Source organism: Coregonus clupeaformis, chromosome 34, assembly GCF_020615455.1.
Source record: "Coregonus clupeaformis isolate EN_2021a chromosome 34, ASM2061545v1, whole genome shotgun sequence".
NCBI classification, from domain to species: Eukaryota; Metazoa; Chordata; class Actinopteri; order Salmoniformes; family Salmonidae; genus Coregonus; species Coregonus clupeaformis.
Window position 1 is genome coordinate 19,785,429 of NC_059225.1, and position 27,889 is coordinate 19,813,317.

Sequence of the window (27,889 nt, forward strand, 5' to 3'; positions counted from 1 at the left end):
CATACTTACATTTATTTGTATGGGTTACCTTCAGATGGGTTACCTTCAGGTCTTAGAGCAAAACTAAGAACACCATCGTGTTTGTGGGAGTCTCCTATTTCCATAGTGGGGTCATATTAGATCTGCATGGAGGAATGGGCCAAAATACCAGCAACAGTGTGTGAAAACCTTGTGAAGACTTACAGAAAACGTTTGACCTGTGTCATTGCCAACAAAGGGTATATAACAAAGTATTGAGAAACTTTTGTTATTGACCAAATACTTATTTTCCACCATAATTTGCAAATAAATTCATTAAAAATCCTACAATGTGATTTTCTGGATTTTCTTTTCTAATTTTGTCTGTCATAGTTGACGTGTACCTATGATGAAAATTACAGGCCTCTCTCATCTTTTTAAGTGGGAGAACTTGCACAATTGGTGGCTGACTAAATACTTTTTTCCCCCACTGTAGCTCATAGGTCAGTCTTGACAATGTAAGGGCTTTTCTACTCGGAAAGTCTTCAAGGGGAGTATTGCGTCCAAATGTGCATGCGTGTGTGTGCGTGTGTGTGTGTGCCTGTGCATGTGTGTGGATTGCAGCAGCTGATGCATTAGGTGGTTAAGTGGCATAATGGTAGTCATTCATATCAGTCTCCAAAGCCATCATCTACAACCCAGACTGATGAGGCTCTCACAGGAGACCGACCTGTGTGTGTGTGTGTGTGTGTGTATTTGGTTTAATCACGGCCAGAAGCAGATCGATAGTGCACTGATCTCTACGTCTGTGAATGGGTTTGTGTGTATGTGTGTGTGTATGTGTGAAATAGGTTTTTGAAAGCCATTTGGGGGGGTGAATGAGTTGATCCCCTGCCACAATCTGAAATCTCACCCCCACCCCTGAAATCTCACACCCACCCCAAATCCTTTCTCTTCCTCCCGACTCCAACACATCAGCCCAGTACACCCCCAGCGCAAATCCCTATCCTCCACTCTACCCTCATCTCCTCTCACCACCTCTCCTCTGCTTTCCTCTCCATGCCTCTACTTTGTCACACCTCTATTCTCTCTCCTGTCTTTTCACCATTCCTCACCTCCCCTCTACTTTCCTCTGTTCCTCACCTTTCTCCTTTCCTTTAACCTTTACGGGATCGGTGTCCCGTATACAGGACGGTTGAGCTAACGTGCGCTAATTTGATTAGCATGACTGTTGTAAGTAACAGCAAACTTTCCAGGACATAGACATGTCTTATATGGGCAGAAAGCTTAAATTCTTGTTAATCTAACTGCACTGTCCAATTTACAGTAGCTATTACAGTGAAAAAATGCCATGCTATTGTTTGAGGAGAGTGCACAACAACAAAAAACGTATCACGGCAACTGGTTTGATACATTCACCTCTGAAGATAAATAATGTACTTACATTCAGTAATCTTGCTCTGATTTGTCATCCTGAGGGTCCCAGAGATAAAATGTAGCATAGTTTTGTTTGATAAAATCAATTTTTTATTTTCAAATGTAGGAACTGGGTTCTACAGTTTGAACCCCTGCTGTCTCTGGCTCCACACCCGGCCATCTACATGTGTGAAAGTTAGTGTATAAGCTAATGATCCATCATGTATGACATGTGTATGTATTACCATATCATTTTTGTATGTTCTCTATAGTTATGTACTTGAAAATGTATCAATTGACCAATTCGGCACATTTGGGAAGACTTCATACAAAATAGTCCAGTATTGCAATGCTTCACTGGATCAATCTGAAACTTTGCACACACACTGCTGCCATCTAGTGGGAAACATCTAAATTGCGCCTAAACTGCAATATTATATTGTGGCCTTTCTCTTGCATTTCAAAGATGATAAAAAATAAATAAAATAAAAACGCCTGTTTTTTTGTTTGTATTATCTTTTACCAGATCTAATGTGTTATATTCTCCTAAATTAATTTCACATTTCCACAAACGTCAAAGTGTTTCCTTTCAAATGGTATCAAGAATATGCATATCCTTGCTTCAGGTCCTGAGCTACTGGCAGTTCGATTTGGATATGTCATTTTAGGCGAAAATTGAAAAAAAGGGTCCGGTCCTTAAGAGATTAATCGAGACAAAGACGAGAGAAAGCTCAAACTACAATCAAAAAACAAAGCTCAAAATGCAAACAGACCAGAAATAAACGACTATTCAAAATCTTAACTCTACTATCATCTAAGAGGAACATCAGTCAGGAAAAGTGTCAAACTAAAAGCACTTGATGTTTATTCCCCCCAAAAACATTCCCTCATTCCCTCAAATCTCAGACCCAAACAACGTCCTTAGCCTAGATTTACCAGCACATGCACCATAGGCATGAGTTTAGAATAGTCCTCTGTGATCTGCATTGCGCGACCCTGCCTTCACGTCTGTGTGTGAGTTTGTATGTGTGTGTGCACATGAAAGAGAACAGGGTTGAATTCCAACACACTTTGTGAGTAACGTAAGGTTGTGTGTCTACCAGAGCTGAATAGAACAGCAGTACAGCTAGCCCCAAATGTCGCTATAGCAACAGTAGAATCCCCCAGAAACCCCTCTTACATCGCTCATCAGCCCAGTGACTCCTCCAACACACACACACGCTCACGTATACACACGCACACGCACTGATGCACTAAACACACACAAACACATACGAGTTCACAACTTCTTTCACAGCAACAGGAGTGTAGAAGTGGTTGGAAATGGCAAGTGCATCTGGGGTGAAATGACAGTTAATTGTGTTTGAGATGAAGAGTAAATTGTCAACGCTTCTGTTTATAAAACTAAATCTGGTGTCACTGTGGGTGGTAATAGAGTCCTTTAATGAGTCCTATTTCCCATTCAGGACAGAGTCCCCCTGGTGTTAGGTCATCAGAGTAAAGTGGTCAATCTGCAGCTAATGAAAAACAGAAAGGAAAACGCAGCACACTGCTGCTCATGCTCCCAGGTGATATTTATAACAACGTTTCGACCCTTAGGTCTTCATCAGGCATCCATATCACAGGTGGGGGTGGAAGGTCCTATATATAGGGGCAGTTCTCAGTGACATCACTTCCTGAAACAGGAGGTAAAAAATATATAACATAGGTTCACAATATTAACATTCAATGTAGCAAAATATATGATCATATACAAGGAATGTGATCAATATTTACAGTAATATATATACAATATTCATACAATATTCAATTAGGATAAAAAAACACAATTTGGACATATTGAAACTATAAAAACGGTTTAAAGTCAAACTTCTCGTTAAGGTCAAGAAACATGGTATAAAGGAGACGGACCCACTGGTTGCCCTCTAGGTTACAGAGAGCTGGTAGTCCCATCCACCAAACTACCAGGTGTGAAACAGGGAAGAGACTCAGGGGGTATGCTAATTTGGTATAGAGCAGACCTGACTGGTAATAAGGTTACTCTCTTCCCTTGATCTCATGCATACAAAACAATGTCAATGAAATAATTTCCTCTTCTTCCTCTCCTCCACTCTACCTCTCCTACACTCTACCTCTCCTACACTCTACCTCTCCTACACTCTGTGATTGGCCTGACTGAAACATGGCTTAAGCCTGATGAATTTGCTGTGTTAAATGAGGCCTCACCTCCTGGTTACACTAGTGACCATATTCCCCGTGCATCCCGCAAGGGCGGAGGTGTTGCTAACATTTACGATAGCAAATTTAAATTTACAAAAAAAAAAATGGCGTTTTCATCTTTTGAGCTTCTAGTCATGAAATCTATGCAGCCTACTCAATCACTTTTTATAGCTACTGTTTACAGGCCTCCTGGGCCATATACAGCGTTCCTCTCTGAGTTTCCTGAATTCCTATCAGACCTTGTAGTCATAGCAGATCATATTCTAATTTTTGGTGATTTTAATATTCACATGGAGAAGTCCACAGACCCACTCCAAAAGTCTTTCGGAGCCATCATCGACTCAGTGGGTTTTGTCCAACATGTCTCTGGACCTACTCACTGCCACAGTCATACTCTGGACCTAGTTTTGTCCCATGGAATAAATGTTGTAGATCTTAATGTTTTTCCACAAAATCCTGGACTATCGGACCACCATTTTATTACGTTTGCAATCGCAACAAATAATCTGCTCAGACCCCAACCAAGGAGCATCAAAAGTCGTGCTATAAATTCTCAGACAACACAAAAATTCCTTGATGCCCTTCCAGACTCCTTCTGCCTACCCAAGGACGTCAGAGGACAAAAATCAGTTAACCACTTAACTGAGGAACTCAATTTAACCTTGCGCAATACCCTAGATGCAGTTGCACCCCTAAAAACGAAAAACATTTGTCATAAGAAACTAGCTCCCTGGTATACAGAAAATACCCGAGCTTTGAAGCAAGCTTCCAGGAAATTGGAACGGAAATGGCGCCACACCAAACTGGAAGTCTTCCGACTAGCTTGGAAAGACAGTACCGTGCAGTACCGAAGAGCCCTCACTGCTGCTCGATCATCCTACTTTTCCAACTTAATCGAGGAAAATAAGAATAATCCAAAATTTCTTTTTGATACTGTTGCAAAGCTAACTAAAAAGCAGCATTCCCCAAGAGAGGATGGCTTTCACTAAATTCATGAACTTCTTTGAGGAAAAGATCATGACCATTAGAAAGCAAATTACGGACTCCTCTTTGAATCTGCGTATTCCTCCAGGGCTTAGCTGTCCTGGATCTGCACAGCTCTGCGAGGGCCTGGGATCGGGAGAGACACTTAAGTGTTTTAGTACTATATCTCTTGACACAATGATGAAAATAATCATGGCCTCTAAACCTTCAAGCTGCATACTGGATCCTATTCCTACTAAACTGCTGAAGGAGCTGCTTCCTGTGCTTGGCCCTCCTATGTTGAACATAATAAACAGCTCTCTATCCACCGGATGTGTACCAAACTCACTAAAAGTGGCAGTGATAAAGCCTCTCTTGAAAAAGCCAAACCTTGACCCGGAAAATATAAAAAACTATCGGCCTATATCGAATCTTCCATTCCTCTCAAACATTTTAGAAAAAGCTGTTGCGCAGCAACTCACTGCCTTTCTGAAGACAAACAATGTATACGAAATGCTTCAGTCTGGTTTTAGACCCCATCATAGCACTGAGACTGCACTTGTGAAGGTGGTAAATGACCTTTTAATGGCGTCAGACCGAGGCTCTGCATCTGTCCTCGTGCTACTAGACCTTAGTGCTGCCTTTGACACCATCGATCACCACATTCTTTTGGAGAGACTGGAAACCCAAATTGGTCTACACGGACAAGTTCTGGCCTGGTTTAGATCTTACCTGTCGGAAAGATATCAGTTTGTCTCTGTGAATGGTCTGTCCTCCGACAAATCAACTGTACATTTCGGTGTTCCTCAAGGTTCCGTTTTAGGACCACTATTGTTTTCACTATATATTTTACCTCTTGGGGATGTTATTCGAAAACATAATGTTAACTTTCACTGCTATGCGGATGACACACAGCTGTACATTTCAATGAAACATGGTGAAGCCCCCAAAATTGCCCTCGCTAGAAGCCTGTGTTTCAGACATAAGGAAGTGGATGGCTGAAAACTTTTACTTTTAAACTCGGACAAAACAGAGATGCTTGTTCTAGGTCCCAAGAAACAAAGAGATCTTCTGTTAAATCTGACAATTCATCTTGATGGTTGTAAAGTCGTCTCAAATAAAACTGTGAAGGACCTCAGCGTTACTCTTGACCCTGATCTCTCTTTTTGACGAACATATCAAGACTGTTTCAAGGACAGCTTTTTTCCATCTACGTAACATTGCAAAAATCAGAAATTTTCTGTCCAAAAATGATGCAGAAAAATTAATCCATGCATTTGTTACTTCTAGGTTAGACTACTGCAATGCTCTATTTTCCGGCTACCCGGATAAAGCACTAAATAAACTTCAGTTAGTGCTAAATACGGCTGCTAGAATCCTGACTAGAACCAAGAAATTTGATCATATTACTCCAGTGCTAGCTTCCCTACACTGGCTTCCCTGTTAAGGCAAGGGCTGATTTCAAGGTTTTACTGTTAACCTATAAAGCGTTACATGGGCTTGCTCCTACCTATCTTTCCGAGTTGGTCCTGCCGTACATACCAATACGTACGCTACGGTCACAAGACGCAGGCCTCCTAATTGTCCCTAGAATTTCTAAGCAAACAGCGGGAGGCAGGGCTTTCTCCTATAGATCTCCATTTTTATGGAACAGTCTGCCTACCCATGTGAGAGACGCAGACTCGGTCTCAACCTTTAAGTCTTTACTGAAGACTTATCTCTTCAGTAGGTCATATGATTGAGTGTAGTCTGGCCCAGGAGTGTGAAGGTGAACGGAAAGGCTCTGGAGCAACGAACAGCCCTTGCTGTCTCTGCCAGGCCGGTTCCCCTCTCCACTGGGGTTCTCTGCCTCTAGCCCTGTTGCAGGGGCTGAGTCACTGGCTTGCTGGTGCTCTTTCATGCCGTCCCTGGGAGGGGTGCGTCACTTGAGTGGGTTGAGTTACTGACGTGATCTTCCTGTCTGGGTTGGCGCCCCCCTTGGTTTGTGCTGTGGTGGAGACCTCTGTGGGCTATACTCGGCCTTGTCTCAGGATTGTAAGTTGGTGGTTGAGGATATCCCTCTAGTGGTGCGGGGGCTGTGCTTTGGCAGAGTGGGTGGGGTTATATCCTTCCTGTTTGGCCCTGTCCGGGGGTTTCTTCGGATGGGGCCACAGTGTCTCCGGACCGCTCCTGTCTCAGCCTCCAGTATTTATGCTGCAGTAGTTTATGTGTCGGGGGGCTGGGGTTAGTTGGTTATACCTGGAGTACTTCTCCTGTCTTATCCAGTGTCCTGTGTGAATTTAAGTATGCTCTCTCTAATTCTCTCGTTCTCTCTTTCTCTCTGAGAACCTGAGCCCTAGGACCATACGTCAGGACTACCGGGCATGATGACACCTTGCTGTCCCCAGTCCGCCTGGCCTTGCTGCTATTCCAGTTTCAACTGTTCTGCCTGCGGTTACGAAACCCCTACCTGTCCCAGACCTGCTGTTTTCAACTCCTAATGATCGGCTATGAAAAGCCAACTGAGAGACCTGAGCCCTAGGACCATACGTCGGGACTACCGGCCGTGGTGACTCCTTGCTGTCCCCAGTCCGCCTGGCCTTGCTGCTATTCCAGTTTCAACTGTTCTGCCTGCGGTTATGGAACCCCTACCTGTCCCAGACCTGCTGTTTTCAACTCTTAATGATCGGCTATGAAAAGCCAACTGAGATTTATTCCTGATTATTATTTGACCATGCTTGTCACTTATGAACATTTTTGAACATCTTGGCATGGTTCTGTTATAATCTTCACCCGGCACAGCCAGAAGAGGACTGGCCACCCCTCATAGCCTGGTTCCTCTCTAGGTTTCTTCCTAGGTTTTCGCCTTTCTAGGGAGTTTTTCCTAGCCACCGTGCTTCTACACCTGCATTACTAGCTGTTTGGGGTTTTAGGCTGGGTTTCTGTACAGCACTTCGAGATATTAGCTGATGTAAGAAGGGCTATATAAAATAAAATTGATTGATTGACTCTTCCTCTGCGCCCTCCACTGTCTTCTTTTGTGTAGTTATATAGGTTTCAAGCCCTTGACCACTTCAATCAGGTGAGCTAGTTCAGGGCTACCTCAAAATTGTGAAATGTCTGGGGGTCCCCGAGGAGAACCATTAAAAGAGTACACGTAAACACTTTGTGATTCTGTTTTGCTTCATGTTAAGTTCATGTCTGTTACTGAATAGTGTAGTGAAGTGTACTGTTACCAGCCCTAGGGCCTGTAAGACAAGGAAACGGTTAGAGAACACTTAGTTCTGTCTGTCTGTCTGTCTGTCTGTCTGTCTGTCTGTCTACACACAAATACAGCAACACTTTGAAGTATTTGGTCTTAATAATTTATAGGTAAAATCATTACAGGCACCTGGGAAATAGAGAGAGAGAGAGAGAGAGAGAGAGAGAGAGAGAGAGAGAGAGAGAGAGAGAGAGAGAGAGAGAGAGAGAGAGAGAGAGAGAGAGAGAGAGAGATAGAAAGAGAAAAGAGAGAGAAGGATTGTTGATAAGGGCCTGAGGCTGTGTTCTATTAGACCAGACACACAAACATTCAAGAGATGTCAGACAGACAGACAGCCTGTGTCAGCGTGTTAAATTGTACAGAGGAACTCTTCACTCCTCTCCTACTCATGCTCTCTCGCTCTCTCTGTCTCTCTCGCTCTGTCATACCGCTCTCTCTGCTCTCCTACAATTATGAGAAGCTCATTCTAATAGGTCTGCACTCTTAGAAAAAAAGGTGCTATCTAGAATCTAAAAGGGTTCTTCGGCTGTCCCCATAGGAGAAACCTTTGAATAACCCTTTTTGGTTTCAAGGAGAACCCTTTTGGTTCCAGGTAGAACCCTATTGGGTTCCATGTAGAACCCTTTCCCCAGGGGTTCTACATGGAACCCAAAAGAGTTCTACCTGGAACCAAAAAGGGTTCTCCTATGGGGACAGCCAAAGAACCCTTTTGGAAACCTTTTTTCTAAAGAGTGTGGCAACAACTACAGAGAACAGAGGAAGGAGGAAGAGGTAGGGAGAGGGAATACACAGACAGTGAGAGATAGTGAGGTAGGGAAGGAGGGATGGAAGGAAGGATGGAGGGATAGAGGTAAAGAGGGATGGAGAGTGGGCGCGAGGGGAATGGTAGACATCAGTGTTGTGTAGTATTCAAGACATTTTGAGTGTCTCGGTCTTGTCTCGGTGTCAGATACAGTTGTATTCGGTCTTGACTCGGTCTCGGACAGTGAGGACTCATAATTTCTTCCCGAGAACAGCGGAGTAAAACACTTAATTATCAGCTTCCTTTCAGTCAGCGCATAAAACCGCTTCGCCAGGCCAAATATATACACTCCTTTCTTAAAACATTAATATCTTAATAGCCTTTATATATATTATAGACATGTTTGCGCAGTGGCGAACCTATAGGCCTTCAGTGTGTGACAGCTTTGTGATTCTGAAAGGACAGCAACCATAATACCAGCGCACTAGGAGGGTGCACTTTTTGTAAAACACAAAGGACCAGTGGTGTAGTGGAGTGTATATGCTATTGTATTTTAGTGGGTATTGCTTATACTCACTTCTTACTCCCTACTGATGCATATCAAAGTAGTGTAGTGGAGGTATACGACTTATCAATTATGTAGTACAATAGAGAAATCATGCACAAAGTAGCCTACACACTCGCAAAGAACGTGAAGTATATTCACATGAGCGCCGCAAACATAGCCTAGTTTGAGCGGAATATCATCTGCAGGCAGCAAGAGTGTGCAGCTCAGCTGGTTTTGGCATGGAGCAGCTCACAGAAGAATGACATCTGTAGCCGGTAGGGTAGGAAAGACGTTTCAACATATGATATCTACCAGTAAATGCTAACTAAGGCAACAATGGGTATGCAAACCAGGTATTGAAAAAGTTTAGTCCGAAGTGTTGGTTAGTAGGCTATTTGATGCGCAATTGTCATCATGCCTGCTTGCATCAGGGGCGTAGACATGGATGGGCCTGGGTGGATAGAGGTCCACCCACTGGGGAGCCAGGCCCTGACAGGCCCACCCATTCAGATTGATGTGGTTAAGCATTGTTCTGGACTAGACCATAACAGTTTTGTGTTTTTTCTATTAAAAAATAGTGTGATTTTGAGAGTGAAAATGACAGCGTTTTAACTACTTTGCAGATATGAAAGAAAAAGACAATCATAATTACAGTAAAAAATATCAAATTCCCAGTTTATGCTACAAACCCAACTTGATAAGAGATTTTAAAAATAGTTTATATTTGACTCAACGTTCCATGACGCACGCTAAGGCATTGTTGGCAGAATACATGGATGCAGTTCAATGAATTATTCATATAATTCACCAATACATTTCTTGGTAGTCCCAAAAATATGGCTATCAGGTTGTAAATCACAGCTGGCCTGGTACATTGTTTGCTGCCTCCATTCGGGATGCACTGTTTCAGTTTCAATGACTCAATATTCTGAACAAAAACAGACCTTATGTAACTAAGGCTGGGAATGTCAATACAATCAAACTAGCAAGGGGAATGATCACAAGTCAGTCATAACGTTATTATTATTATTATAACGTGGCTAATAGGCTACCGTAGCTTCTTATGTCGCAAGCTAAAAACACGGAGCCTAACGTTAGCTAGATCGCTAGCTAGCTGCTAGGAGGATGTCATGTCATTGGAGGAGTGGGTGTGTGACTGACTTTTTCCCCTCATATCGTTTTTCGGTGGCTGTACACAGCTAAAGATGCAGGTGTCATTTGGTTAGCTAGCAAGAACCTGAACGACTGTTATATAGTTAGCATATCTCTTGCTAACTATTACTTTTTTTGCCTACGTTTACTGACCCCGGTCATATTCAGCAGGTGTTGCACGTTCGTAAATTCATCAGTTGATCTGCGCTCTGGCACACTCAGACGAGAGTGCTCTGAATCTGGAGTAGATAGCCAGTGTGAATTTGCAAACGCAGTCAAGAATGCTCTAGATAACATTTAAACAGCCTAACCAGCTCTGCTACAGTGAGTAAAAGGGTCAGAGTGAGGTGTTCTCTCATTTGTGTCCGGAAGTAGCTAGCTAGCAAACAAGCCAACTTTAGCCAGTTTGCTTGGGTGCTTGCCTGGGACAAGCATGCATTAGCAGGCCTGCTGCAGAAAGACGAGGAGGCTACAATTCCCCATCGTTTATCAGTGCAATTTTTACAGCCAACTAGCTGAAAATGTTTGAGAGGGTTTATCTAATGTTCCTTCATTACATTTCAGCTCATCTTGCTCTGGCTAGCATTAGTTGTTGATCTTGATGTCATTGATGTGCATAACTGAGGGAGAGAGCCTACCTTTTCATGGTTGTTTAATCAATAGGACTGTAAAATTCCCAAATGTAAAGTTCTTTATTTGCAGAAATCCATTCAGGTATATTTTGCGGCTTTTGGCAAATGCGTTCTAATGATCTAAAGCCGCGCTGTTGCAACTGACTGTAAACACACAGTCCAGTTCAAAATGAATGATGGCAGGCCCGTGTGGCAAATGGCTTGTTTGTATAAAGGTCTACTGTAGCTCTGATTGTCTATAGCGAACCGGTCTGTGTAGACTCCGGTCCTGGACAAGACAGATGTTTTTATTCGGTTTTATTTACTGCAGTGTCTATTAATTGGCTGCTTTCCCACTCTATATTGCTATAGAATTTTCACAAATGCCTTAGTATACATAATTCCCAAACATTCTAAGAATTTATGAAAACGTGAAAATGACTATATCTAAGTGGTCGCTTGTCAGAATAGTATTTTTTTAAGTATCATATTCTTTCTGGGGGTGTATATGTTGCTCAAATGCTGTCAGTTCCAGTTGAAATGCAACAATGTTTCACTCACATCAGTTATTTTCAAAGAGATGGCTAACCACAGCAAGCACGCTGCAATAAAAAACACAGTTCCACTCACCAGATGATGATCATTTGAAACTTAACTTCTTGTTGAACGTTATTCTTGAAAAGGGAGAAGCTAACAAATTAGCAACAACATCCTCTTTGATAACACCTGCTGCAGCCGCTGCAAACTAGCCGACAACAAAAGCTAGCTAGCTAGACCGTGGGAAAACTACTGCTCGCTATTGCGCAGTGACCTGTTGTCCTTCAAGAAGGCAGAAGTTTCCATAAATTTTTGTAAAAATGGTCCCTCTCATTAAGTCAAAATTTGATTGGTTGATTCCACTGTCACTCCAAAATTGTGCCCTAATACAGTTGAATGGCAGATGCCTTAATCTAGCATCTGATGGCCTAGCCAATGGCTGACTTATCTAGCTAGATTTATCTCCCCAGAGACAAGCAAAGAAAAATCCTGATTGGATATTTTTTTCTCTTCAGTTTTCCTTTCCAACAAAAACTGAAGAGCTTAAATGAGAACGTCATTGAAAATAATATTATTATTATTATTATTATTATTATAATCATTATTTTATAGGATGTGTTCCTCACTGTGTTTGGGTCAGTAATCATTTGTAGAGTGGTTCTATTTTCCCTCAGCATGCATTTTTTCACTATTCTGAATTTCTAAAGAATCCATATGTTGTTCTGAAATATGAACACAGAACTACTGGACATTTTTAACTCTTATTATGATGGTGATTTTACAAAATTACAATCATGGTCTTGACTCGGACTCGATTTGCTCCGGTCTTGGTCTTGTATCGGTCTCGCTTTAGGTGGTCTCAAACGCAACACTGGTAGACATACAGAGTTAGACATAACAGAGCTGTTGATAATATTGTTTGAGTGTGTGCGTGTGTTTTGTGTGGATACTGAAATTGAACAATAGAGTGCTTTATCATTTCTATGTGATGAATAGTCTAATTAAGATCATGGAAGGCCCTGTTACCCAAACCTTCTTTGAATCTCTCTCTTTCTCTCGCTCGCTCTCTCTCTCTCTCTGTATCCCCCCCTCTCTCTCTCTCTCTCTCTTCCCCTCCCTCCATCCCTCCATGCCTGTCTCTCTATGCTCTGTTTAGTAGCCAATTTAAGAGCCCCTTCATAAACAAACAATGCTAGACAAACACAAACTCCTCTCTAACTCGCCAGGGGACCTAACAACACACGCACACACACACACACACACACACACACACACACACACACACACACACACACACACACACACACACACTTTCCTCTCTATAGCCAGGGGAACTGGAGAAACAACAGCAGGCCTCCATGCTGTCTGGTTTCCAACAAAGACAGAAAAAGTTAACCCTCTACCGTTACAGAGCAGAAAAACAAACTCAAGAAAAGTGTCTATGTATTTTGTAGTTCCTAACTAGAGATAACTGAAGGGTTTTCCTAATGTGGTGAAGTAGACAATGTAATATCACATTACTCAACTGTGAGTTTGATATGGTGTCACCCTCCACAAATGCATTTGTCACAAAAGTAACAGCAAGCCACTAAAACTTTACCTACACTCCCAAACAGCAAGCCACTAAAACTTTACCTACACTCCCAAACAGCAAGCCACTAAAACGTTACCTACACTCCCAAACAGCAAGCCACTAAAACGTTACCTACACTCCCAAACAGCAAGCCACTAAAACGTTACCTACACTCCCAAACAGCAAGCCACTAAAACGTTACCTACACTCCCAAACAGCAAGCCAAGACAACGATGACAAAGTTCAGAAACCTTGAGAGGAACCAGACTCTATATTAGCAACTTCCCAATGCAGTACTATGTGACCCTGACATGATACAGAGCCACAGTGGTACACGAACTAGCTATTGGCAAAACCAAACACATCCATAATGATACAAGTATGTTAATTTAGCAGACACTTTTATCCAAAGGCACTAACATACATTAAACACACAAAGTGTAAGCACCACACTCCAATAGACCATCCAGACGACGTCATTTCCAGACTATCTTTTATAAGACAGTAGAATGTGAGGATATAATAACAGCGATGGCAGCTACTCAGCCTGAACAGGACCTCAGATTCAGAACTTTCCTTTCTTCCTCTCCGTCAGTATTAGAGCCGGTGTGTTGAGCCGGGATGGCAGAGAGGAGATTGAGATTGGGTTCACACTCTGTGACTGTGGGTTTGGAGAGAGACAAAATGTCACCTGCAAATGTCACTGCCTAAATGCCATTGCGGCTCTGTGTCCTAGACTCTGTAAGACTGTGTGTGTGTGTGTGTGTGTGTGTGTGTGTGTGTGTGTGTGTGTGTGTTGGTTCTTCTAGTAAAACAAGGAAAATTCTCCCTCGTGGGGATATTTCCCACGTCCCCATGAGGACAAATGCTATTTTAAGCTTAGGGGTTAGGTTTCAGGTTAGGGTTACAATTAGGGTTAGGGTTAGAATTAGGGTTAGGGTAAGGGGTTAGTGGTTAGATTTAGGGTTAGGAGTTAGGTTTCGGTTTAGGGTTTGGGTTAAGGTTATAGTTAAGTTTAGGGAAAATAGGATTTTGAATGGAAATACATTTTAGGTCCCCACGAGGATAGAATAACATAACGTGTGTGTGTGTGTGTGTGTGTGTGTGTGTGTGTGTGTGTGTGTGTGTGTGTGTGTGTGTGTGCGGCAGCAGGTAGTCTAAGTGGTTCAAATCCCTGAGCCGACTAGGTGAACAAATCTACCGATGTGCCCTTGAGCAAGGCACAACCCAAATTGGTCCTGTAAGTCGCTGTGGATAAGAGTGCCTGCTAAATGTGTGTTTTTTTGCATCTTGCAAGTGTGTCTTTTAGCAATCTTCGTTAATAGTCACGATGCTCTGGCATATTTCTGCTTATCTTTGCAGTATCAGGCCTTGTTTGGTAGTAGGCCTATTGTGTATGTACAGTATTCTGAGTGCACAAAACATTAGGAACACCTGACCATGTGAATCCAGATGAAAGCTATTATCCCTTATTGATGTCACTTGTTAAATTCACTTCAAATCAGTGTAGATGAAGTGGAGGAGACAGGTTAAATAATGATTTTTAAGCCTTGAGACAATTGAGACATAGATTGTGTATGTGTGCCATTCAGAGGGTGAATGGGCAAGACAAAATATTCAAGTGCCTTTGAACAGGGTATGGTAGTAGGTGCCAGGTGCACCGGTTTGTGTCAAGAACTGCAACGCTGCTGGGTTTTTCACGCTCAACAGATTCCTGTGTGTATCAAGAATGGTCCACCCCCCACTACATACGCTCACAAAAGAAACACACACATGCATATTGACATCACACGCACAGTTTCACACTCTTCACATACGCTGATGCTAATCTGTTTATTATCTATCCTGATTGTCTAGTCACTTTTACCCCTACCTACATATTACCTGAATTACCTCAACTAGCTCGTACCCCTGCACATTGACTCGGTAACAGTCCTCCTTGTATATAGCCTCGTTATTTATATTTATTGTGTTATTATTTTATATTTTCATTTGCTAATTTTCATACTTTTGAACACTGCGTTGTTGTAAAAGGGCTTGTAAACAAGAATTTCACTGTAAAGTCTACACCTGTTGTATTCGGCGCATGTGACAAATAACATTTGATTTGATTTGACATCCCCGTTAGTAACAGGAAACACATCAGGTCCCTAAAGGCCAGAAATCCAATGACACTCACAAGCGTTTGTTGTGATGGATTAGTGAAGTTCACACATACACACCCACACACACACACACACATACACACACACACACACACACACACACACACACACATCCACACCTGTGAAGGCTGGTGGGAGGAGCTATAGGAGGACGGGCTCATTGTAATGGCTGGAATGGTATTTATGGAACGGTATCAAACATATGGAAACCACATGTTTGACTCCCTTCCATTAATTCCATTCCAGCCATTACAATGAGCCCGTCCTCCTATAGCTCCTCCCACCAGCCTCCAATGACAAACACATACACATCCACACACACACACACCTATAGATACACACAGCGTTGAATAAGAGGAAAGCAAAAGGTCAGCTGAAACTATGGAGAGACAAATACATTTGTCAACTTAATGTTTTTTCCATGGATTAGGAGAGTGAAAGTGCACTGAATGTCAATGTGTGGGTGTGTAGGGGAGAGCGGGCACATACATCATATACAGTACTTTCAGAAAGTATTCACACCCCTTGACTTTTTCCACATTTTGTTGTGTTAAAGTGGGAATAAAATTGATTTAATTGTCATTTTTTGTCAACGATCTACACAAAATACTCTAAATTCTAACATTCGTTTAAAAAAACGTCAGTATAAACTACATTTGTTTAAGGAAGTCAGCCATATCAGCTACATTTGTTTTTTTAAGGCAGCAAATGAGGCTGAATGAACTGTTTCACTGCCAGACAAGGCTCCGCTGATAGCCAGGTTGTCACGACTTCCTCCAAGGCTGCCTCCTCTCCTTGTTCGGGCAGGCTTCGGCGTTCGTCGTCACCGGCCTTCTAGCCACTGCCACTCCTCATCTCATCATTCCATTTGTTTTGTCTTGTTTATTACACACACCTGGTTCATATCTCCTCATCAGTACCTGTATAAGTGTTCCCTCTGCCCCCTTGTCTTTGTGTGATTGTTTATTGTGAGGATAGTGAAGCTCGGTGGAGCTCCTTGTATTTTGTATCGCCGGGTTATTTTTCCCCATATTGCCTTGTTGGTTCCAGTGCGCCTGTTTTGCGCACTGGACTGTTTTGACGCTTTACTGCGTACTCTGTATTCTGGAATAAATCCTGTTATTCTGTGATTTACCCTCCTCCGCCTGACTCCTTCAAATCACCCATCACACTGGTGTAGCGGTGGTAAGGATTCACTCCATGGTGCTGAAATGAAGGCTCTGCTGTTGGGACAGCTTTATGTAGGCCCTAACAGTTTGTGGGCACCGTTTGTCAACGTTATAGTGCAATTAATGTATTGTTTCGTGTTGTGTTGAGTATGCCCCACCAAGATTTACATGCTAAAATCGCCACTGCTTCTTGGACAGACCAGCCTTAGATATGCAGTTTTAGAAACTGTTCTTTGTCCTGTAAGCATTATACAGGCAACGTAGGAATATTGATCGTGCACAGGGCTGCGGGCCAGAAGGTTGTGGGTTCGCAGACCACTGTGGACAAGAGTAGGGATGGAAAGATCTCCTTTATAGTAAAAGCATTGCATTAATATATCATTGTATTTGTAGGTCAGAGAAAAAATTGCCTTTTAGAAATATTTCATGCAATTCTACGTCATTTTAGATATTAGCATAATCTTTTTTAATACTTCACAAATTACAGAAATGACAGGCTAAGAATGGACAGAGAAATATGCCTATGTGTTCATCTTATCATATTTCTCCAATGCCAAAACAGTGTGTCTTGTTTGCAACAAAACTGTCCCTATTTACAAATAATTACATCTGAGACGTCATTAGGAATCTGAGCATGGTACTTTCAAAAGTTAGACCTACCTTTCCACCCCAGACAGAGTAGAAAAATGTAAGCTTTAACTTCTAGCTACTCTTCTTCCGTGGCTTAACCCAACGAGAGAAGGTCCCTAAAAGCTGTCTGGGTTTAAACATATTCTGTTGTACAGAAAGTGAATAGCTTAATCAATTGATAGTGACAGAATTAGATTACTTCCCAAGCAAAGTCTATGTCTTGTCTCCTCGGTTATAAAAGGTTGTAGCTCAGCCTCTGAATGTCATAGAAACGAAACAATATATCTATATGCATCTGAGTCACGCCTTTCACGGGTATTATAAAGTTTGTTTCTAACATCGCGCTGCTATAGATCACTTTATATAATCGGATCAGTTTTATTTTCTTCAAAATCTTTAGCTAACACGTGCTTTTTTCCATTTCTTTAATAAAAAGGTAGGCCTATGGCATACCCTCTTATACCCTCTCAATTTGAGTCTTGGTTTGAACTTAACAGCCCTTCACTGACACCGAGGTAGGCTATTTAAAGAGTACATGGTGGGTGGAGGAATTGACCAACAAATCTATGGATATAGCAGCCTATAGCCTAATTTCTTCTGTCAAACAGGTAGACTTACAGTACCTCTTATTTCTTAAATAAGCCATATTGTTGTTAGTAAAGTCTAATTAAAATGAAGACGGTTGAAATGAGTTATGCCTACTCGAATTTGCCTACTTTCAGCACCATGAGCTGTCCCATTTCCAATTGATTGTGCTGCGGCTGCTGCTTCAAGTTTCAGCAGCACAAGGTAAGTTTCTCGATTCTGGCTTATTGTGAGGTCAATAACTCTGATAAATACATCATGGTCAAGAAACATATTGTTTTTAATCAAATCAATTATAGTAGTAGCAAGCTATCAAAGTTGACCTCCGGTCCTCCTCATCTGCGCGCTCTCCTTCTCAAACTGAACAAAACATAGGCTACAGGCTAGTCCGGGCACAAGATAGTGCATTTTTTGGGACTAAGCCAAATCAAACATTATATTCAGAAGAAGCCTTTGACTCTCCTCCTGAACTGCCTACACAGCACAGCCATTGGTTAGGCAGCACACAAACACGTTTTTGATCAGCAAGAGCAGAGCAGGCCGGGGCTCAGGGTTGGAATTTCCATTACAGTGTGTTATGCTACCTAGTTTGATTTACACCATCCCATCAACTATCTTAGAAATATAACTTTGCTCTGTGCTTCTCCGAGCATGCACTTCATAGCCTATGGCCTATGGATAATTTGATTGAGACCATACTAAATAGCCTATAGGCGACCTTGATATAGCACTCCCAGAGTTGAATCAGAGATGAGGGGTGGCATCGGGTACACATCAATATACACTTACTGTACAAAATATTAAGGACACCTTCCTAATATTGAGTTGCACCCCCCCTTTTGCCCTCAGAACAGCCTCAATTCGTCGGGGCATGAACTCTACAAGGTGTCGAAAGCGTTCCACAGGTATGCTGGCCCATGTTGACTCCAATGCTTTCCACAGTTGGCTGGATGTCAAGTTGGCTGGATGTCATTTGTGTGGTGGACCATTCTTGATACACACGGGAAACTGTTGATCATGAAAAACCCAGCAGCGTTGCAGTTCTTGACACAAACCGGTGCGCCTGGCACCTACTACCATACCCCGTTCAAAGGCACTTAAATCTTCTGTCTGCCCATTCACCCTCTAAATGGCACGCATGTCTCAATTGTCTCAAGGCTTAAAAATCCTTCTTTAACCTGTCTCCTTGTGACACTCTGGCTCCGGGACTTTTATATTTGAGCCAGGGTGTATTGTGTTTTGTTGGGTTTTGGGTGATTTTCTATGGTTGCATTTCTGTCACGTTTATTTCTAGGTTTGGTCATTGACTCCCAATCGGAGGTAACGAGTGTCAGCTGTCGGCTCGTTATCTCTGATTGGGAGCCATATTTATACTGTGTGTTTTCTCGTGGGTATTGTGGGTTTTTGTTCCAGGTTCAGTCATAGTCACTGTAGGACTTCACTATCGTCTTTTGTTTTGTAGTTACGTGCTTTCTTTAATAAAGTCATCATGTTCACTCCACGCGCTGCGTATTGGTCCGTTTCCTCAGACGATCGTGACAGAAAAACCCACCATAAAAGGACCAAGCAGCGCGTCCAGGAGCAAAGGGTCTGGACATGGGAGGAACTGTTGGACGGTAAAGGGTTCTGGACTTGGGAGGAGATCCTGGATGGTATGGATCGCCGACCATGGAACGAGACGGTGGAGAGGCGACGGCGAGAGGAGCAACGGCATCGGCAGGGCCATCGTCGGAAGGACGGGAGGCAACCCCAAAAAATTTTTGGGGGGGGGCACATGGCTTGGGCGGCTGGGCAGCAGGAGGCTGCCACAGGGAGAAAAGGAGAGAAGGCTAACGGAGTACGGGGAGCCATTGGCCAGTAGAGGGAGGGAAGTGTGTGTGCACGGCGTGAAAGACTGATGTGTGTTGCCAGTCCGGTCCGGCCCGTTCCTGATCCTCGGTTGAGGCCAGTGGTGTGTGTTCCCGGTACGGACCGGCCTGTTCCTACTCCAAGCACCAGGTCCACGGTGTGCTACGCCAGCCCGGCCCGGCCTGTTCCGGCCACTCGCACCAGGGGATGCGGTGCGCGTCGCCAGCCCAGCCCGGCCTGTTCCTGCTCCACGCACCAGGGATAGGGTGCGCTTCGCCAGCCCGGCCCGGCCTGTTCCGGCCACTCGCACCAGGGATACGGTGCGCGTCGCCAGCTCAGCCCGGCCTGTTCCTACTCCACGCACCAGGGATACGGTGCGCGTCGCCAGCCCAGCCCGGCCTGTTCCTACTCCACGCACCAGGGATACGGTGCGCTTCGCCAGCCCGGCCCGGCCTGTTCCGGCCACTCGCACCAGGGAAACGGTGCGCGTCGCCAGCCCTTTCCCACCAGTGCCTACACCACGCACCAAGCCTCCTGTGTGTTCCCCGAGTCCTGTGCGTCCTGTTGCTGCTCTCCGCACTAGGCGTTATGTGAGTCCCCAGGGTCCAGCATGCCCTGTTCCGGCTCTCCGCACTAGGCGTTATGTGAGTCCCCAGGGTCCAGCATGCCCTGTTCCGGCTCTCCGCACTAGGCCTTATGTGCGTCCCCAGGGTCCAGCATGCCCTGTTCCTTCTCCCCGCACTAGGCGTTATGTGAGTCCCCAGGGTCCAGCATGCCCTGTTCCGGCTCGCCGCACTAGGCGTTATGTGAGTCCCCAGGGTCCAGCATGCCCTGTTCCGGCTCTCCGCACTAGGCGTTATGTGCGTTCCCAGGGTCCAGCAAGCCCTGTTGCTTCTCTCCGCACTAGCCCTGAGATGCGTGTCCTCAGCCCGGTACCTCCTGTTCCGGCACCACGCACCAGGCCTACGATGCGCCTCAGACGGCCAGAGTCTGCCGTCTGCCCAACGGGGCCTGAACTGTCCGTCTGCCCAACGCCGTCTGAACTGCCCGTCTGCCCAACGCCGTCTGAACTGTCCGTCTGCCAAGCGCCGCAGGAACTGCCCGTCTGTACTGAGCCTGCAAAGCCGCCCCGTCTGCCATGAGCCTTCAGAGCCGTCCGCCAGACCGGAGCCGCTAGAGCTCTCCGCCAGACAGGATCAGCCAGAGCCTTCCGCCAGACAGGATCAGCCAGAGCCTTCCGCCAGACAGGATCAGCCAGAGCCTTCCGCCAGACAGGATCAGCCAGAGCCTTCCGCCAGACAGGATCAGCCAGAGCCTTCCGCCAGACAGGATCAGCCAGAGCCTTCCGCCAGACAGGATCAGCCAGAGCCTTCCGCCAGACAGGATCAGCCAGAGCCTTCCGCCAGACAGGATCAGCCAGAGCCGTCCAGCCAGGATCCGCCAGAGCCAGCCAGCCAGGATCCGCCATTCAGTCAGGTACTGTCCCTTAGTCCGGTGCTGCCCCTTAGTCCAGTGCTGCCCCTTAGTCCGGTGCCGCCCCTTAATCCAGTGGGGTTTAGTTGGGGGGTGGTCATGTGGAGGGGGCTACGGAAGCGGATAGTGACTAAGGTGGGGTGGGGACCACGACCTGGGCCAGAGCCGCCACCATGGACAGACGCCCACCCAGACCCTCCCCTAGACTGTATGCTGGTGCGCCCGGAGTTCGCACCTTTAGGGGGGGGTACTGTGACACTCTGGCTCCGGGACTTTTATATTTGAGCCAGGGTGTATTGTGTTTTGTTGGGTTTTGGGTGATTTTCTATGGTTGCATTTCTGTCACGTTTATTTCTAGGTTTGGTCATTGACTCCCAATCGGAGGTAACGAGTGTCAGCTGTCGGCTCGTTATCTCTGATTGGGAGCCATATTTATACTGTGTGTTTTCTCGTGGGTATTGTGGGTTTTTGTTCCAGGTTCAGTCATAGTCACTGTAGGACTTCACTATCGTCATTTGTTTGTTGTTTTCGTGGTTGCTTTTATTTAATAAAGTCATCATGTTCACTCCACGCGCTGCGTATTGGTCCGTTTCCTCAGACGATCGTGACACTCCTCCCCTTCCCCTATACTGATTGAAGTGAATTTAACAAGTGGCATCAATAAGGGATCATAGCGTTCACCTGGATTCACCTGGTCAGTCTATGTCATGGAAAGAGCAGGTGTCCTTAATGTTTTGTATGATCAGTGTATAGCCTAATAAGAAACTAATGCTAAAAAACTGAAATATTTAAATTTAATCAATTACAAATTACATGACCCTCCCCTGGCTTAGATAAAAAAAATACTAAACCCTCCCCTTGACTGAAATTAAAAAAGCATGACCCTTCCCCATTTTCCTCCAGGTAACCATTCTGTACATTTCTATCCATCCCTATGCAACTCCAGTGTAGATTTGGCCTGCGGAAAGGTGAATTCATCTCCCAGTGTCTGGTGTAAAGCAGATTGAAACAGGTTTTCCTCTAGGACTTTGCCTGTGCTTAGCTCCATTCTGTTTCTTTTTCATCCTGAAAAACTCCCCAGTCCTTAACAATTACAAGCATACCCATAACATGATGCAGCCACCAATATGCTTGAAAATATGGAGAGTGGTAATGTGTTGGATTGGATTTGCCCCAAAACATAACACTTTGTATTCAGGACAAACAGTATTACTTTAGTGCCTTGTTGCAAACAGGATGCATGTTATAGAATATTTGTATTATGTACAGGCTTCCTTCTTTTCACTCTGTCATTTAGGTTAGTATTGTATAGTAACTACATTGTTGTTGATCCATCCTCAGTTTTCTTCCATCACAGCCATTAAACTGTAACTGTCATAAAGTCACCATTAGCATAATGGTGAAACCCCTGAGCGGTTTCCTTCCTCTCCAGCAACTGAGTTAGGAAGGATGCCTGTATCTTTGTAGTGACTGGGTGTATTGATACACCATCCAAAGTGTAATTAATAACATCACCATGCTCAAAGGGATATTCGATGTCTAATTAATTTCATAATTAATCAATATTATTTCACAAAACCCTCTGAAAATCCGGTGTTTCTATGTCAAACTGTTTTGTTATATTTCAGTCTTCTGTGATATATATAAAGTGTAATATTGGGCTGCAAACTCAACATTTTATATATTTCAACTCTGACATGGTACAGGTGTATATTTTCATTTCAAAGTAGATTTGTTTAAGACTACCAAGAAACACTCTGTGTGTGTGATGAGTGTGATAGAAGGAGTCAGGCGCAGGAGGGTAATCACCGAATGCGGAGTTTATTCCGTCGTACACAAATAGCGCTGGATAGCGACAAGCGAAACAGGCACAGGGGAAAATCTACCCTGGCAATACAAGGTAATGGTAGCGCCAACAATAACAGGCACAGGATAAATATCTACCCCGGCAATAATAAGGTACGAGTAGCTCCACCAAGTTACACTACTCTCACAAATAAACAATCACCAACAAGGACAAGGTGGCCAGAGGGAACACTTATACACTGACTAATGAGGGGATAAGAACCAGGTGTGTGTGATTGACAAGACAAGACAAGACACATGGAATGATATATAATGGAGCGGCAGTGGCTAGTAAGCCGGTGACGACGAACGCTGAAGCCTGCCCGAACAAGGAGGGGAGGTAGCCTCGGCGGAAGTCGTGACAGTACCCCTCCCTTGACGCGCAGCTCTAGCAGCGCGCCGACCCCAGCCTCGGGGACGGCCAGGAGGACGCGGAGCAGGGCGAGCCAGATGGCGACGGTGGAAATACTCCAAAAGGGAGGGATCGAGGATATCCCTCACCGGGACCCAGAACCGTTCCTCCGGACCGTACCACTCTCACTCCACGAGGTACTGAAGGCCCTCCACCTGACGCCTCGAATCCAGGATGGAACGGACAGAGTACGCCGGGGCCCCCTCGATGTCCAGAGGAGGTGGAGGAACCTCCCGCACCTCAGACTCCTGACACATGAAACGAGGGGTTAATACGGTAATTAGGGGGAAGTAATAACCTATAAGTGACCTCGTTGATTCTCCTCAGGACTTTGAACGGCCCCACAAACCGCGGGCTCAGCTTCCGGCAGGGCAGGCGGAGGGGCAGATTCCGGGTCGAGAGCCAGACCCGATCCCCCGGTACGAAGACCGGGGCCTCACTGCGGTGACGGTCAGTGTTGGCCTTCTGACGACGCACGGCGCGCTGGAGGTGAACGTGAGTAGCGTCCCAAGTCTCCTCCGCACGCCGAAACCAGTCATCCACCGCAGGAGCCTCGGTCTGGCTCTGGTGCCACGGTGCCCGAACCGGTTGGTAACCTAAAACACATTGGAATGGCGTTAGGTTAGTAGAGAAGTGGCGGAGAAAGTTCTGGGCATATTCTGCCCATGGCAAGAACACCGGCCACTCCCCCGGCTGGTCCTGGCAGTAGGACCGCAGGAACCTACCCACATCCTGATTTACCCGTTCCACCTGCCCATTTGACTCGGGGTGGAACCCAGAGGTCAGGCTGACCGAGACCCCCAGACGTTCCATGAACGCCTTCCAAACCTTGGACGTGAACTGGGGACCTCGGTCGGACACTATATCCTCTGGCACCCCGTAGTGCCAGAAGACGTGGGTAAACAGGGCCTCCGCAGTCTGCAGGGCCGTGGAGAGACCGGGCAGAGGAAGGAGGCGGCAGGACTTGGAAAAGCGGTCCACAACGTCCAGGATGGTGGTGTTACCTTGGGAGAGGGGAAGATCAGTCAAGAAATCAACACTTAGGTGAGACCATGGTCGTTGTGGAACTGGTAAAGGTTGTAACTTACCCGCTGGTAGGTGCCTAGGTGCCTTACTCTGGGTGCACACCGAGCAGGAGGAGACGTACACCCTCACGTCCTTCACGATTCAGCCTCCTCGCTGCCCGGATGTACTCCAGGTTACGGTGGTCCGTCCAGACGAGGAAAGGGTGTTTCGCCCCTTTGAGCCAATGCCTCCACATGGTCAAAGCTCGGACAACAGCCAACAGCTCCCGATCACCAACGTCATAGTTCTGCTCTGCTGGGCTGAGCTTCTTAGAGAAGAAGGCACAGGGGTGAGCTTGGGTGGCGTGCCCAAGCGTCGGGATAGGACAGGGCCTATCCCTACCTGGAACGCATCCACCTCCACTACGAACGGTAGTGATGGATCGGGGTGGGCCAGTACCGGGGCTGAGGTGAACAGACCCCGCAGTTTGCTGAAGGCCAGGTCAGCCTCAGCAGACCAGCGGAGCCGGGACGGCCCACCCTTTAACAGGGATGTAATTTGGAGCTGCGACCTTGCCAAAGCCCCGGATAAACCTCTGATAGTAGTTGGCGAAGCCAAGGAAGTGCTGCACCTCCTTAACCGTGGTTGGAGTCGGCCAATTACGCACGGCTGAAATGCGATCTCCCTCCATCTCCACACCTGAGGTGGTAATGCGGTATCCAAGGAAGGAGACGGACTGCTGGAAAAACATACACTTCTCTGCCTTGGCATAAAGGTCATTTTCCAACAGTCGGGCCAGCACTTTGCGAACCAGGGACACATGCTCGGCGCGCATAGCAGAATACACCAGGATGTCATCGATGTAGACCACCACACCGCGACCAAGCATGTCCCGAAACACCTCGTTCACAAAGGACTGGAAGACGGATGGCGCATTCATCAAACCGTAGGGCATCACCAGGTATTCATAATGCCCCGTGGTGGTGCTGAATGCTGTCTTCCACTCATCCCCTTCCCGAACACACACCAGGTTGTATGCACTCCTGAGATCTAATTTGGTGAAGAAGCGCGCCCCATGCATTGACTCAATCACTGAAGGAATGAGGGGGAGATGATAACTAAATCTTATAGTCTCCTTGTTCAGTGATCGATAATCAATGCACGGGCGCAGACCACCGTCTTTCTTCTTCACAAAGAAGAAACTCGAGGAGGCGGGTGAAGTGGAGGGACGTATATACCCCTGGCCCAGGGACTCGGTGACGTATGTTTCCATAGCCTCCGTTTCAGCCTGCGACAGGGGGTACACATGACTCCTGGGAGGTACAGCGTCTACCCAAAGGTTTATCGCGCAATCCCCCGCCTGATGAGGTGGTAATTTTGTTGACTGTGTCTTAGAAAATGTGTGCGCCAGATCATGGTATTCGGGGGGAATGCACACGGTGGAGGTACCGTCATGACGTTCCACTGTGGTTGCACAAACGGAAACACCTAGACACCTACCCTGACACTCTCGCGACCACCCCGTGAGAACCCTCTGCGGCCATGAGAAGGTGGGGTTGTGGAGTGCTAGCCAAGGGATACCTAATACCACAGGGAAAGCAGGAGACTCAATAATCGAAAAAGTAACCTGCTCACAATGAGTCTCCTGGGTGATCATGGTGATTGGTACAGTGACTTCCTTTACAAACCCGGACCCTAATGGTCGACTATCAAGAGCTCTGATGGGGAGTGGAATGGATAGGGGAACCAATGAAATGTCTTGACGGCGTGAGAATGTCCATAAAGTTCCCAGCTGCGCCTGAATTGACTAGCGCCTTACACTGGGGAACTACCATGTGATCGGGAAAGTGGATAGGTAGGGTACAGTGTGCAGTGTGCGAGAGTGGTCTGCCTGCTGCAGGCCCAAAAGAGCGTTGACTACGACGTGTGGTGTACTGTCCCTTCGTGCCACCAGAGTGGCACTGTTTCTGTCGTCCTCCGCTCTCTCGGACGGCGGCTCCACCCAGCTCCATCAGCTCGGGATCTGAGTCGTCCGGGGTGGTAACGGGCAGACCCCTACCAGGACGTCCTCTGGCTGCCAGCAGGTTGTCCAAACGGATTGCCATGTCCACCAGTTTCGTGAAAGACAACATGGTGTCCCGGCAGGCTAGCTCCTGTCGGACGTCCTCCCGCAGATGGCACCGGAAATGGTCGATCAGGGCCCGCTCGTTCCACCCGGACCCCGCTGCCAGAGTCCGAAACTCCAACGCAAAGTCCTGCGCGGTCCTCGTCCCCTGCCTCAGGTGGACCAGCCGCTCGCCCGCCTCTCGACCCTCGGGTGGGTGATCAAAGACCGCCCGAAAGAGGCGAGCGAACTCCCCGTAGTCCTCCTTCGTTCCAAACCGCGTTGGCCCATTCGTGGGGTTTCCCCGAGAGGCAGGAAACGAGGATGGACACCTTCTCCTGCTCCGATGGCGCCAGCCTGATGCTGGAGAAGTATAGCTCCAGTTGGAGGAGGAATCCTTGGCAGAGCGCCGCTGTTCCGTCGAACGCCCGTAGTCGGGATATCTGGATCCCTCCGGGGGCTGGGGTGTAGGTGGCTGGATCCGGTTGGCCAGCTGGTCTCACAGATCGGGTCCTCTCCTCTCCAGGCGTTGGACGACCTGAAGAACCCGATCCATCGCTTCCCCCAAGCTGGCCAGCATCGTGGAATGCTCCTGGACCCGTGCCACGACTCCAGGCATGCGCTCTTCTCCCGCTGACTACCAAGAAACACTCTGTGTGTGTGATGAGTGTGATAGATGGAGTCAGGCGCAGGAGGGTAATCCCCGAATGCAGAGTTTATTCCGTCGTACACAAATAGCGCTGGATAGCGACAAGCGAAACAGGCACAGGGGAAAATCTATCCTGGAAATACAAGGTAACGGTAGCGCCAACAATAACAGGCACAGTGGAAATATCTACCCCGGCAATACTAAGGTACGAGTAGCTCCACCGAGCTCCACTACTCTCACAAATAAACAATCACCCACAAGGACAAGGGGAACACTTATACACAGACTAATGAGGGGATAAGAACCAGGTGTGTGTGATTGACAAGACAAGACAAATGAAATGATATATAATGGAGCGGCAGTGGCTAGTAAGCCGGTGACGACGAACGCCGAAGCCTGCCCGAACAAGGAGGGGAGGCAGCCTCGGCGGAAGTCGTGACAGTGTGACCCTGGTTTAGCCCACTCCAGTAAAAGTTTAAACACTATTATGCACACAGCACACACAACTTATTATGTTTTATCCAAACCTCTGGAATGAGCATCATGCAATGCAAAACTAACATTATTCTCAATTAGGGCTGACCCCATTTAGTCGACTGGTCGATTGTTTGGTCGTTAGGCTGTTGGTCAACTGAGATTAATTTAGTCGAGCAGTAGCAACAACAAAAAAATAATATCATGGTGTACAAGACACCTGTCTGATTCGTGTCTGTCTGAGTGGACTGTGCCGTGGGGATGGCACAGTCCATCACTCTAAGACGTGCTACTGAAATTGTATATGGTTATATTACATAAAAACCATGGTGCAACACTAATAAAAATAATATTATTTTATAACAAATGCGCTTTCTCCCGCGTTGGATAGCGGTTGCTGTCCGCGGTTCTGAAACATCAGCGTGCTGTTGAATTGGCGCCTTTTCCTAGACCATGTTGCTATGTGCATAATAGCAAAGTTACCCAGCATATTGGTGTTGAGAACAATGCAGCGGAGGCAGCAGTGGAGTTAGAAGATGAGAAAACAGCCCTTGCCTTAATTGTCTAAGA

At 46.1% G+C, this 27,889-nt stretch overlaps 1 protein-coding gene across 1 annotated transcript in view; it reads right to left on the minus strand.

Moving 5' to 3' along the window:
* LOC121549750 (catenin delta-2-like) overlaps positions 1–27,889 on the minus strand; it is a 347,253-nt gene that overhangs the window by 204,258 nt on the left and 115,106 nt on the right. The gene's annotated exons all lie outside the window — the stretch shown is intronic.